Source organism: Lolium rigidum, chromosome 7 (genome assembly GCF_022539505.1).
Source record: "Lolium rigidum isolate FL_2022 chromosome 7, APGP_CSIRO_Lrig_0.1, whole genome shotgun sequence".
NCBI lineage: Eukaryota > Viridiplantae > Streptophyta > Magnoliopsida > Poales > Poaceae > Lolium > Lolium rigidum.
In genome coordinates, this window is record NC_061514.1 from 8,200,627 (window position 1) to 8,213,254 (window position 12,628).

Below are 12,628 nucleotides of genomic sequence, written 5' to 3' on the forward strand. Positions count from 1 at the left end.
GTGCCAAGTCGATATAAATGAATTATTCAGAGGAGGATACCACAATGCCATACTTACTTATGAATAAAACAATGCAAGCGAACATCCATGACATGCTACTCGCATTAATAAATTGGAGCTAAACATGAGAGATCATGAACTACTAGACTTTCTCAAATAACATATACCTCACATGAACCAACTAAGCATGCTCATATGGATGAGTATATGTACAAAAATGAAAGCAAATAGAGTTCATACCAGCCTCTCACCACAATCAGATTGTCGTAGATCGTCATTATTGCCTTTTCACTTGTGTAGCTTGGATAATATGAAATGAAAGCCACGCTCCAGCCACCGAAGACCATTGAACTCATGATGAACTTTACAAACCAAAGAAGAACAGCAAATATTTTTGGTGTTTTCGAATTAAAAACAAGAACAAAAGAAAACAAGCAAACAAAGCAAAATCTTTTTGGGTTTTCTCATAGCAAACCAACGATAGCAAATAAAATAAACTAAGAGTAAAGAACCAAATAAACAAATGGTGAAGAGAAACAACAGAAATATTTTTGGTCTTTTTGTGTTTTAGGAAAGAAACAAAGCGAAAACAAAAGAATGCAAACTGACAGAAACACAGAAAAGCAGGATGACAGAAATCTGCCAAATCCTGACAGCAGTACAGAAATTGATTTTTACAAAAATCTTCCATTGCTCAGACCAAAAAGTGTTCAACTAATGAAAGTTAGATAACAACCTGGGGCACATGCTCAAAAATTGGCAACTCAAAATAACGTTCTGGCTGTGCGCACGAATGTTTTTGGTAACAGCCCAGAATCTGTTCTTGGACAGCACTTCCCCAAATATCATCTCCCTCTCATTAGAAAACCACTCTAAGAGACTAAGCAAGTATGTACAAGTATCCAACAACCATAATATGCAAAGAATGAGTGATGCCGGTATACCTCCCCCAAGCTTAGGCTTTTGGCCTAAGTGGAGTTCATTCCCACGGTCCCCATGAAGTGGTGTCTCCGTAGTACGACGAAGAACGACCCGGTTCCGGGTATGTGCTTGGAGGAAACGTCGGGGTATGTGACGGTGTAGTCGTAGGAGGGCTCGGCGTTCTCGGAGTCATGTTGCTGGTGGAATTCTTGTATCTTCATATGTTCCTCCACCTCCTCCTTAGTGAGCGACCATGATTGCCTGTCAATACTAAATAAACCCGGCTGGGGAAGAGGGATTTCCTTCTCATTCCCATCAGCAAACAACATTCTATAAACTATATTATCTATAGTGGAGTCAGTAGTAACAAAATGATGGCTCTTCATAGCAACAATATCTAGTTTCCTAGGGGTTAATGGCACATCATTAGAATCAAGAGGAATCTTTAAATGTGTTAAAATGCGCAGTGCAATAGTTCCTCCAAAAATAGGCCCCCTGCTAGACAAGCGGCGAGCAATAAGAGAACCAAGATGATAAGATGTCTCTCCAGTAAGTGCAGCATTCAAGAAAGCAAGATGGTAGCTAGAGATATTGCTAGTATTTTCTCTACCCAAAATGCTAGTAGCAATGTAATATGCAAAATATTTAATAGCGGGGAGTTGAATGTTTCTTATCTTCCCTCGCTGGATAGTGCGGCAATCATCCTCGGTGATCCCTCGGTAGAGCTCCAACAGGTCTCGGGGGTTGCCATCAATCCTCCTTGCTGTACCTACAGGGGCAATATCCAATGCACGACAAAATTCTTCCAATTCCATAGTAACAGGAATATCATAGATCTTGAATGCAACTATCGGCTCATATTGCGTGTTGTGGAACTTGAAGCTCTCAACGAAAATTTTGGTGAGCATGTAGTATTGCTCCCTTTCATCCCCCACGTAGGTGGCTAAGCCTGCCCTGTTGACAAGGGCGAAGAAGTCATCCAATATCCCTGCATTTGTCAGAAAATCATAACATAGGAAGGATGAAGCATTAGGAGCCCCATTGTCCTCCTCGGGCGCGAAGCTAGGCGCGATGACATCCTCATTGTAGGATCGCCTAATCTGAGTGGATGCCCTCGAGGGCCTACCGGTGCTGGTTGTTCCTTTCTTGAATAATTCTCCAAATTTGAATTTCTTCATCTTCCTTTTCTGAAATTTTTCAACAATCATTATAAAATTTGATTTCAAGGTATATAATTGAAGGGAACTACTATAGGAACTTGCTAGAGTACTACACATGCATCAAAACTAGTTTATACGACTTAGAACAAGCATGCAAGCTCACTAAACATGTTACCTACAGCAGCAAAATACTCAAGATATACTCAACCAAACAAAATTCTAATTGGACAATCAAAGGAGTCACATACCAAGGAGTAAATGTGCCAAATTTCAAACAGAAATCTGTGATGAGCAAGGAGATCGAAAAATCGTGAGTTCTTGAGCAGAAACACGAGTGAGAGGAACTTGGTACGAGTTTTTTCGGGAGAGAGAAGATGCTGGGAGGAAGAGATGATGTAGTGGGGCAAGGAGGGGCCCACACCACAGGGTGGCGCGCCGGCCTGTGGTGTGCCACCCTCTGGTGCCCCACAGGTCATCCTCTGGCACTCCCAGGTGCCTCGTCGAAAAATAGGACCAACGGTGTAATTTTTGTAATTTTTGGAAAACTTTGAAAAATGCACATTTCTGGGTATTAAATTAATGATTACTGCGCAGGAAAATGATTTCTAAAATCTTAAACAACTAAAGCATATTGCAAAACAAAAGGTGCTACAGCAAGTAAAATAAGCTGGAGGGAGAAAGAAAGAAAGAAATGTTGTTTAGCTCTCTTATGCATTAAAATATACTTGTTAACAAGGTTGATCAAGTCTTGCTACCAAATAAATTTTATATGACATAAGAAGAAATAAACCTCAAATCAATCATGTTACCTTATATTGAATTGATATGGATCCAATCACAAGAGTTTGATATTCTTCTTTAGGCTCATATATAGGACAATCAATGGATCCCACTTTGATAGTTTTCACATTAAAAATTGTATTGACTCCACATACTTTATCAATCCTCTTGGGAAAATAGACAAGTGTGTTCCTTATCATCAACATTGAAAGTAACCATGCCTTTATTGCAATCAATAACAGCCCCTGCAGTATTAAGAAAGGGTCTTCCAAGAATAATGGACATATTATCATCTTCGAGGCATTTCCAACACAACAAAATCAGTTAATATCAAGCAATGCTGAGTAACTTGAACAGGAACATTTTCACATAAACCAACAGGAATAGCAGTAGATTTATCAGCCATTTGCAAAGATATATCAGTTGGTATCAATTTATCTAAATCAAGTCTCTTATAAAGAGAAAAAGGCATTACACTAACACCCGCTCCCAAATCACATAGAGCAGTTCTAACATAATTATTCTTGATGGAACAAGGAATAGTCGGTATACCTGGGTCGCCCAACTTCTTTGGAATCTTACCATTGAAGGAGTAATTAGCGAGCATAGTGGAAATTTCCTCATTGGGGACTTTCCTTTTGTTAGTAACAATATCTTTCATATACTTTGAATAAGGAGGCAATTTAATAGCATCCGTCAAAGGGATTTGCAAAAATAAAGGTTTCATCCAATCACAAAATTTATTATAATGTTCCTCCTCCTTTGATTTTAGTTTCTTAACAGGAAAAGGCATTTGCTTTTGAACCCAAGGTTCTCTTTCATTACCATGTTTCTCAGTAATAAAATCTTCTTTTGTGTACTTTTTATTTTTAGCAGGCTTTTCAGGTTCTTTTTCAACTTCTTCTTTATCAGGAGTATTATTCTTATCATTATCTTCCTCATGTTCATTACCACTTTCAGTTTCAGCATCAGAAATAGAAATACTATTAGGATCATTAACAGGTTCAGAGGATTCTACAACATTCTTATGTTTCTTTTTCTTTTTCTTTTTCTTAGATGGAGCACTAGTTTTAGTTAGTTGAGAATCTTGTTCAACTCTTTTGGGATGCCCTTCAGGATATAGAGGATCCTGGGTAGAAACACCACCTCTAGTTGTTACTTCATAAGCATGTTTTTCTTTAGAATTATTTCCCAACAAGTCATTTTGCACTTTAGTAAGTTGATCAATATGAGTTTGAACCATTTGAAAATGTTTAACAAGTATCTTAACATCATTGGAGGTTCTCTCCACAATACCATGCAATTCACTAATAGCTCGAGAATTTTCCATTAAATGATTCTCTACTCTCATATTAAAGTTTTCTTGCTTAACAATATAATTATCAAATTCATCTAAGCATTGAGCGAGGAGGTTTTGAATACGGAATATCCTCCCTAGTAAAGCGTTGAAGAGAGTGTACCTCAATCATGGATGAAGGGGAGTTATCTCACATAAATCTTCTATAGGAGGTAAATTCTTCACATCTTCAGGTTTAATACCCTTCTCTTTAAGAGACTTCTTGGCTTCCCTCATATCTTCATCATTTAATTTAATCATACCCCTCTTCTTCACTGTCGGTGTTGGGGTTGGTTCAGGTGTAGACCAATCATCATGATTCCGGCTTATTTTAGCCAATAATTCTTCAGCGTCGTCTGGAGTTCTTTTCCTGAAAACACAACCAGCACAACTATCCAGGTATGCCCTAGACTCAATAGTTAGTCCACTATAAAATATATCAAGTAAATCATGCTTTTCCAAATCATGGTCAGGCTGAGCTCTAATAAGAGAGCAAAATCTAGCCCAAGCCTCAGGCAATTTTTCTCCATCTTCCTGGTCAAAATTATAAATTCTCTGCAAAGCGACATGTTGAGCACTAGCGGGAAAGTATTTTCGAAAGAAAACATCACGCAAGTCAATTGGACTTTTAATAGAACCAGGAGGCAAATTATTATACCAAGTTTTAGCATCATCCTTTAATGAGAAAGGAAAAATTTTAGCAACAAAATAAGTACGCATCTTGACATCATCAGAAAACACGCTACTCGAGTAGATAACTCAATCATGTGTTCAACGACACTTTCTTTTTCAGTACCACAAAAGGGTGTTTTCTCAACAATAGCTATATGAGATAGATCAAGAGAAAAATCATAATCTTTATCCCTAATGTTTATAGGAGATGTGGCAAATTTAGGATCAGGAGATGGTTTATATCTAACAACATGTTCTGCAAGCAACTTTTTAATTTTTCTTGCATCAGTAGTAGCATTGCATTTTTCAATAAAATCATCATCAAGCTCTACATAATCTTCATCAAGGTCATCACTAGAATATTCAACAGACTCAGGTGAATTAACAGGTGTAGCAGCATTTTCATTAGGAGTTTCAGTATTTTCAATTTGTCGAGACTTAGCAATTGTAGCATCTAGAAAAGATCCTAACGAACCATCATTATCAAGCACGGCGAAGCATCATCATAATTATGAGAGGAATTTTCAGATTCAGCGAAGTACCGGCATTTGAAGCTTGTGGTGGTGAAACAAGTTTACTTATCACGGATGGTGAATCAAGAGCAGCAGAGGTACTAAGAGTTGTACCTTTTCTTGTAGTGGATGGTAATATGGCGATCTTAGTATCGCGAGGTTTACCCATGATGGAGAATTTGCAGCGAACAATATCAATCCAAGTGAACTTCCAAATAAATCTATGCTCCCCGGCAACGGCGCCAGAAAATAGTCTTGATGACCCACAAGTATAGGGGATCGCAACAGTCTTTGAGGGAAGTATTACCCAATTTATTGATTCGACACAAGGGGAGACAAAGAATACTTGTAAGCCTTAACAGCGGAGTTGTCAATTCAGCTGCACTGGAAACGAGACTTGCTCGCAAGAGTTTATCGATAGTAACGAGTTGTATAGCGAGTAGGAATAGTGAAATAACAACAGCAGTGAAATAAAGACAGCAGTAGTGATTATAGTAAACAGCAGGATTAAAATACTGTAGGCACAGGGACGGATTTAACGGGCGTTGGATGGATGAGAGAAACTCATGTAACAATCAAAGCATGGGCATTTACAGATAATAATAAAACGGTATCCAAGTACTAATCAATCAATAGGCATGTGTTCCATATTTAGTCGTACGTGCTCGCAATGAGAAACTTGCACAACATCTTTTGTCCTACCAGCCGGTGGCAGCCGGGCCTCTAGGGAAACTACTGGAAATTAAGGTACTCCTTTTAATAGAGTACCGGAGCAAAGCATTAACACTCCGTGAACACATGTGATCCTCACATCGCTACCATCCCCTCCGGTTATCCCGATTCTTGTCACTTCGGGGCCATTGGTTCCGGACAGTGACATGTGTATACAACTTGCAGGTAAGATCATAAACAACGAATATCTTCATGAATCAATAACATGTTCAGATCTGAGATCATGGCACTCGGGCCCTAGTGACAAGCATTAAGCATGACAAGTTGCAACAATATCATAAAAGTGACATCTACGGACACTAGGCACTATGCCCTAACAATCTTATGACTATTACATGACCAATCTCATCCAATCCCTACCATCCCCTTCAGCCTACGAGCGGGGAATTACTCACACATGGATGGGGGAAACATGGCTGGTCGATGGAGAGGCGTTGGCGGTGATGGCGGTGAAGATATCCTCCAATCCCCGTCCCGGCGGAGTGCCAGAACGGAGACTTCTGGCTCCCGCGACGGAGTTTCGCGATGTGGCGGCTCTCTGGAGGGTTTCTGGCGACTTCGACTTCTCTCCGTGCGTTTTTAGGTCGAGGCCGATAAGTAGTCCGAAGGAGGGCGTCGGAGGCCGACCGAGGGGGCACACCATAGGGCCGCGCGGGCCCCCTAGGCCGCGCCGCCTTATGGTGTGGGGCCCTCGGGCCTCCACCTTACTTGTCCTTCCGGCTCCGTCGGTATTCCGGGAAAATAGGGCCTTCGCATAAATTCGAGGATTTTCCCGAAAGTTGGATTTCTGCACAAAAAAGAGACACCAGAGCAATTCTGCTGAAAACAGCGTTAGTCAGTGTTAGTTGTATCCAAAATACACAAATTAGAGGCAAAACAATAGCAAAAGTGTTCGGGAAAGTAGATACGTTTTGGACGTATCAGACGGCGAGGATGAGGATTGGGACGCCCTTGCCCACGATGGCCAGGACGATGACGAGGAGAAGGAAGAGGATGAAGAGGCGGAGGAGGTGGCCGAGGAGGCGGCGACGGCAAAGAAAGAGGCAACGGCGTGGGCGCAGCATGCGTTCACGGACGACGCCGAAGACCACAATGACTCGTCGGAGGGGGACACAAACTCGTCGAACGCGTTGACCAGCTCTGGCTCTTCCGAAGAGGTGACCAGCAGGAAGCGCGTCCGTGAAGAAGAAGTAGCTAGTTTATAAGTTAGTTTGAACATATTATTTTTACAGTTTCTATGTTTAGTTTGTTTCAACATGTTGCACTTCCTAGTCGATTCTACCTAGAAATATCATGGTGACTATTTTATCTCTCTACTTTCAACATGTTGCAGTACCTAGTTTAATCTGCGAAATTAAACTAGGTACTTCAACATGTTCATAGAAACTTGGTGGAATCCTATATTGTTTTAAATAGCTACAAAGAGAGAACATGTCGGCCTCGCCTCACGAAATGCGTCGGCCCGATGGGGCTGCCTCCCCCCCCCCCCCCCCCCCCGACGCAAACGGATAATCACCATTTCGGCATCCGCGGGCCGACGCAAACAGTACGCGCATGGATAATTTGGGTGTCCGAAATGCGTCACCACGTTGGAGATTCCCTAATAACAACGAGATTCCTCAAAATCATGCTAGCAATATCTAGGATTTCTAGAAGAAGATGCCATTCGATGAGAAATAAAAAGTAATATCGAGAATTCACGTGGATGAAGTCGAAGCAACTACTTTTGAAGTAAAAGTTAGCAATAATATTTCGTGGCGGCGGCCATGGGCTAAAAACAGCTCTAGCACGAGGTCTCGAACCAGCCCCGATCACATGGTCGCGGACGGCCAAAAAGGCATTGCTCCACACCTAGGGCATACCGGTTAGGGCTAATAGGCTTTCCCCTGATTCACCGAAGAAGAGGGCGGCGGCTATACTCATACACTGCCCCGTTTATTATAAATCTTTCATATGACACGTTAATTTTTATTGACTTAGGAGTTAGTATATGAGATTGTAATTTCTATATTTTAGTAATTTTTATGTACTCAACTACCTGTTATTAAGTTGAGATAATTCATTTTTACATTAAATTTGTCATCGATAAATGTAAAATTGTGAATAATTTGTGTACTATTTCACCTACCCGTCACATATCTAACGGGTATGAATATCCGTTGGGTATGGGTATGGGTAAAATTTCATACCCGTGGGTGTGGGTGTCGATGGAAATTTTTACCAGTGACTATATGGGTATGTGTATGGTATTGCTCTATCCTGCCCATACCCTCCCATTGCCATCCTTTGCTGCCATATGTCTCGTCCTTCATCGTCTATGATCGGGAATCGACGGGTCTCCGCCTTCTCTCGCTTGCTACTTCGGTTCCTAGAGGAGGTAGACACTACAAGAAAAGAGTAACGTAGAGACGATATGCATTTGACGCTTTTTATTCCGTTCCTACATGCGTAGTCGAGCTGTACCACATATCGTACTATACTTAACCCAGGATTTACACATCAATAAAAAAAAAGTCCAATTTACCACCCTAAACTCGTCTCAAAGTTCAGATTACAACCCTCAACTATATTTTGGTTCAATCTTCAACCCTGAATTCTATAAACCGTTTGAAACTAAACCTTATACCCTTTTTAACACGTTTTGAACCGGTTTTTCTTGCCAGTTAGTGGTTTTTCTTCCTATATACTGTGCCAACTCATCAACATACAATATAGACCGTACATAGTACTTTCTCTCTCTCCATATGGCATGATCACCTCATGCCTCATCACGATCTTTCTCCCTGGAACGAGGCCATGGCGACCACAGAGGGGTGCCTCCATCGGACAATAACACCCGACATCTGCCCTCTACATCATCTGTCGTGCCCAACCTTCCACCAAGGCAACCATCACGCAGCGCAGCGAGCCGCGGAGAAGGCGTTTTTATTCCGGCGACTGAAGAGTTGAAGATGAAGTATAGAGTTGAAGATGAAGAGTTAAAGACATAGAATACATGTACGCACTATTTTACGAATACAATACATTACGTGACAAGAAAAACCAGCTTAAGACAACGCAAGGGTGATTCTGAACAGTTTTTAGAATTCAGGGTTGAAAGTTGAGTAAAGTTGAGGGTTGTAAGGTGAACTTTGAGACAAGTTTAGGGTGTTAAATTGGACTTCTCACCTACAGTTCTGCACTCACCAAGGATTACGCCAAGAAGTTATATTCCCCGCCCCATGTTTAACCTAAGAAAAATGCTTGCAATCCGTCGACCGATCGGTCGAAAAAGATCGGTCGCCGCGAACCCGCGCTTCCTCCCGTACGCATTGTTTCCCCGCGGTGGACTCTACAGTACTTTTGCTAATTAGCTGGAAGGATCCCGCATGCAACGTTTTGGCATTCACGTGGTGGACCCGACCATCGTTTTATGACTGAGATTCTTTTTCTACTACCACCATGCATGCAGAACTAGGCTAGAAGCCCAGAACCAATGTACTGCTACGGCCTTCACGTGGCTGACTTAACAAACGCCAGCCTTCAAGTTTACTATACTTTAGTGATTAAAAAATGTAACAAACTCACATGAATTTTGTTGTGAAACAAGAAGTGAGATGTTGTAATTTTTTATGACTATTTTCGACAAGTTGTGTTTTATATCATATATTTCGATGATGTTTACATGCTTTTAAAATGGCCCAACACATGATTTTTGTTGTTGTAATCACCTGGGAATTTTGTTGAAATAGGTTGTGACTTTTTGTTGTAATTCAATTTGTAGCAAATTAATTGTTACTTAACCACTTTTTCATTGCTCGCAAACATATGGTTTTTTGTTGTAATTGTTTAATTATGTTGTTAATAATATTATTAATTTTTGTTGTAAATCATAACTATTGTTGTAAACAACTAATATTTTTATTTAAATTTGTATTTACTATTGTTGTAAACAACTAATCTTTTTGTTAAATTTGGTGTTAACTATTGTTGTAAATAGCTAATTATTATGATGGTTTTGTCATTGATTATTTTTGTTGTAAATAACACATGGTTCTAATGTTGTAATTATTTCTGAATTTTGTCAAAATAGTCATTTTTTTGTTGCAAATTGTGGGTGATTTTATTTTATTCCTATGTTTCTCAAGCCATGGGTGTGTAGCTTGTTTAACATGGATATCGTCCTTTTTATGTGTAGCTTGTGCATGTAGCAATATGAGTTGTACTTCTTTAGTGCATAAAGTTAGATAAGTGAGAGAGCGATAGCACATGATTGGACCCCATCTACTTTGGCTAGCAACGGCCAGGCATGCATGCAGCGCTGAAAGCGACGTGCCATCGCGCCTGACACAGCATGCAAGCAGTAGCAGAGAAAGAGACGTGAGGAAGCAGCCTAATCGCACTATGCTGATCCGACGGATGCGGGAGCAACCGATGCGGGGGCGCGGATCAGACGACCGACGCTTAGCACGCGCCTTAACCTAAGCGGCTGCACGGCGCTAACAACCGATCCAATCGAACTATCCCCTCCGGTGGCCATAGGTGCTAAGAACTATGTACCTACGGAGACCCATGCGACTACAATTCTGAGGTTAAATCCGGCCGCTGCACTCGGTCATCGTTGAATCGGGTGAGTTCCTTGCCGACTAAATTAGCTCTTTGTTGGCGAGTGTTGGAGTAGTCTCCTTTCCGCTGGATTCGATCTATCATTCCTCATTGCCCCTAGCCACCTTATTCCTCTCTGCAAGTAGTTACCTCTTCCGCTTCTCCCCTCTAAGTTCTCTGAAACATTTTTTGTATGCTGCAGATTAGTGTCCGTTCTCTTATTTTTCTGTGTTATGGATATTGATGTATATTTTTAACGTAGATAAACGAGCCAACACGTGGAGGTCGTATGCAAAGCTGGGCGCCAATTACATCGCCAACAGAACGTAAATTTTGTTTTCTGGATTCGAATTATATACTGGAACCGATGCCTTGTCATTTTGGATTTTGGATTCATCTACAGGATCAAGTTTGGCTGGACTCATCTAGTATACGCACGTGTATTCTTCTGTCAGATTGGACCTCCAGGGTAAATAATAATGCTGCACACGGTAAATGTTAGAGCATCTTCACCGGTGGCCCCTATAGTGGCCCCGATAGCATTTGGGAGCCGGGAGCGAAAATGGGCTCGCACCGGCATGTCCCAAACAGCGACGGCCAATTTTGGAGCCCAATAAAATCGCCGGCAACCCCGTGCCGGCCCCTTCGCCAAGGGTGCGAATCGGGTGCGCCGGCGCCTCGCGGGGTTGAAAATTTTGGGCGTGGGAGCCGCCTGTCAGCCATACAACCCAAAAGTCGATGCCAGCGGGAGTGGCGGGGCCGACGCGTCAGCGGCTCATTCAATTTTAACCTAACCGTCGCCTACCTCGCGACGGGAGTTAATTGGGGCGCAGCGGCGGTGCAGTTTCGCAGACGCGCGGCCGAACCGTCCCGTCGCGCGCGCCTTGCTCTTCGTGCCGCCGTTAATGAGCGCCACCGCTCCCCCGCTCCCCCGCCTCCCTCCGGCCTATAAAAAGGGCCGCCTCTCATCGTCCCTATCACACACAAACCCTAGCGCCTCTCTCCCCAACCCTAGCCGACACCATCTGAAAAGACGACACTATGTCTGGTCGAGGCCGAGGTCGCGGCCGTGGTCGTGGCCGTGGCCACGGCAGAGGTGCACGCACGCCATCGCCTGCCACGCCGCCGTCTTCATCGTCGGAGATGGACGAGGTGAGGCCTGTTCTGTTCGAGTTCGTCCTCGTCCTCAGGGCGACCCACGTGGCATCCAGAGGCTGCCCGACACCTTCGCCGACTACGTTGCCGGCGACGAGCGCCCGCGCACGCTGCATCTGCGGGAAGCTTCGTGCGGCTACTACCGGTGGATCGTCGACGTGATCTACGACGCGCGTGGCAAGATGTACCTCCACATCGGCTGGGAGAACTTCACGCGCGACCACAGCCTCCAAGCCGGCTTCGTGCTCGTGTTCTCCTACTTCGGCGACAGGGACATGAGCGTCAAGGTGTTCGACGAGTCGCGTTGCCGCCGGAACTACCACGTCGACAGCGCCGAGGAGGACGACGACTGTGTGTTGTTTCTTCGCAGCGAATATCGGCACGGAGGTTTCTGTCTGTTCTCCCTCGCAAGAACCAACAGGGGCACCCTCGCCAGCTGGATTTTCCAGTTTGGGTGACTGGGTGTGCCCTCGAGTGTTCTTTCTTGGCAGCGAACACACGAAACCTGCGATGACCGGCCTAGTTAGGTTTAGTTTTTTTGTAATATTTTATATTTGTGTCCACCACGGTTCCAACTATGTATTAGTTTGTGGAAAAACATGTTCCAAACTATATCTTCATGTAAACCATGTTCCCAATTATGTATTAGTTTGTGGAATAAATTATTTCTTATCGAATTTTTTATGCATTTACTAATTATTTTAATCCAAAAAATATATCGGGCCCGCCGTTTTGGGGGCGCCGATATGGAAACGGCTTCCCCAAACAGAGGATGC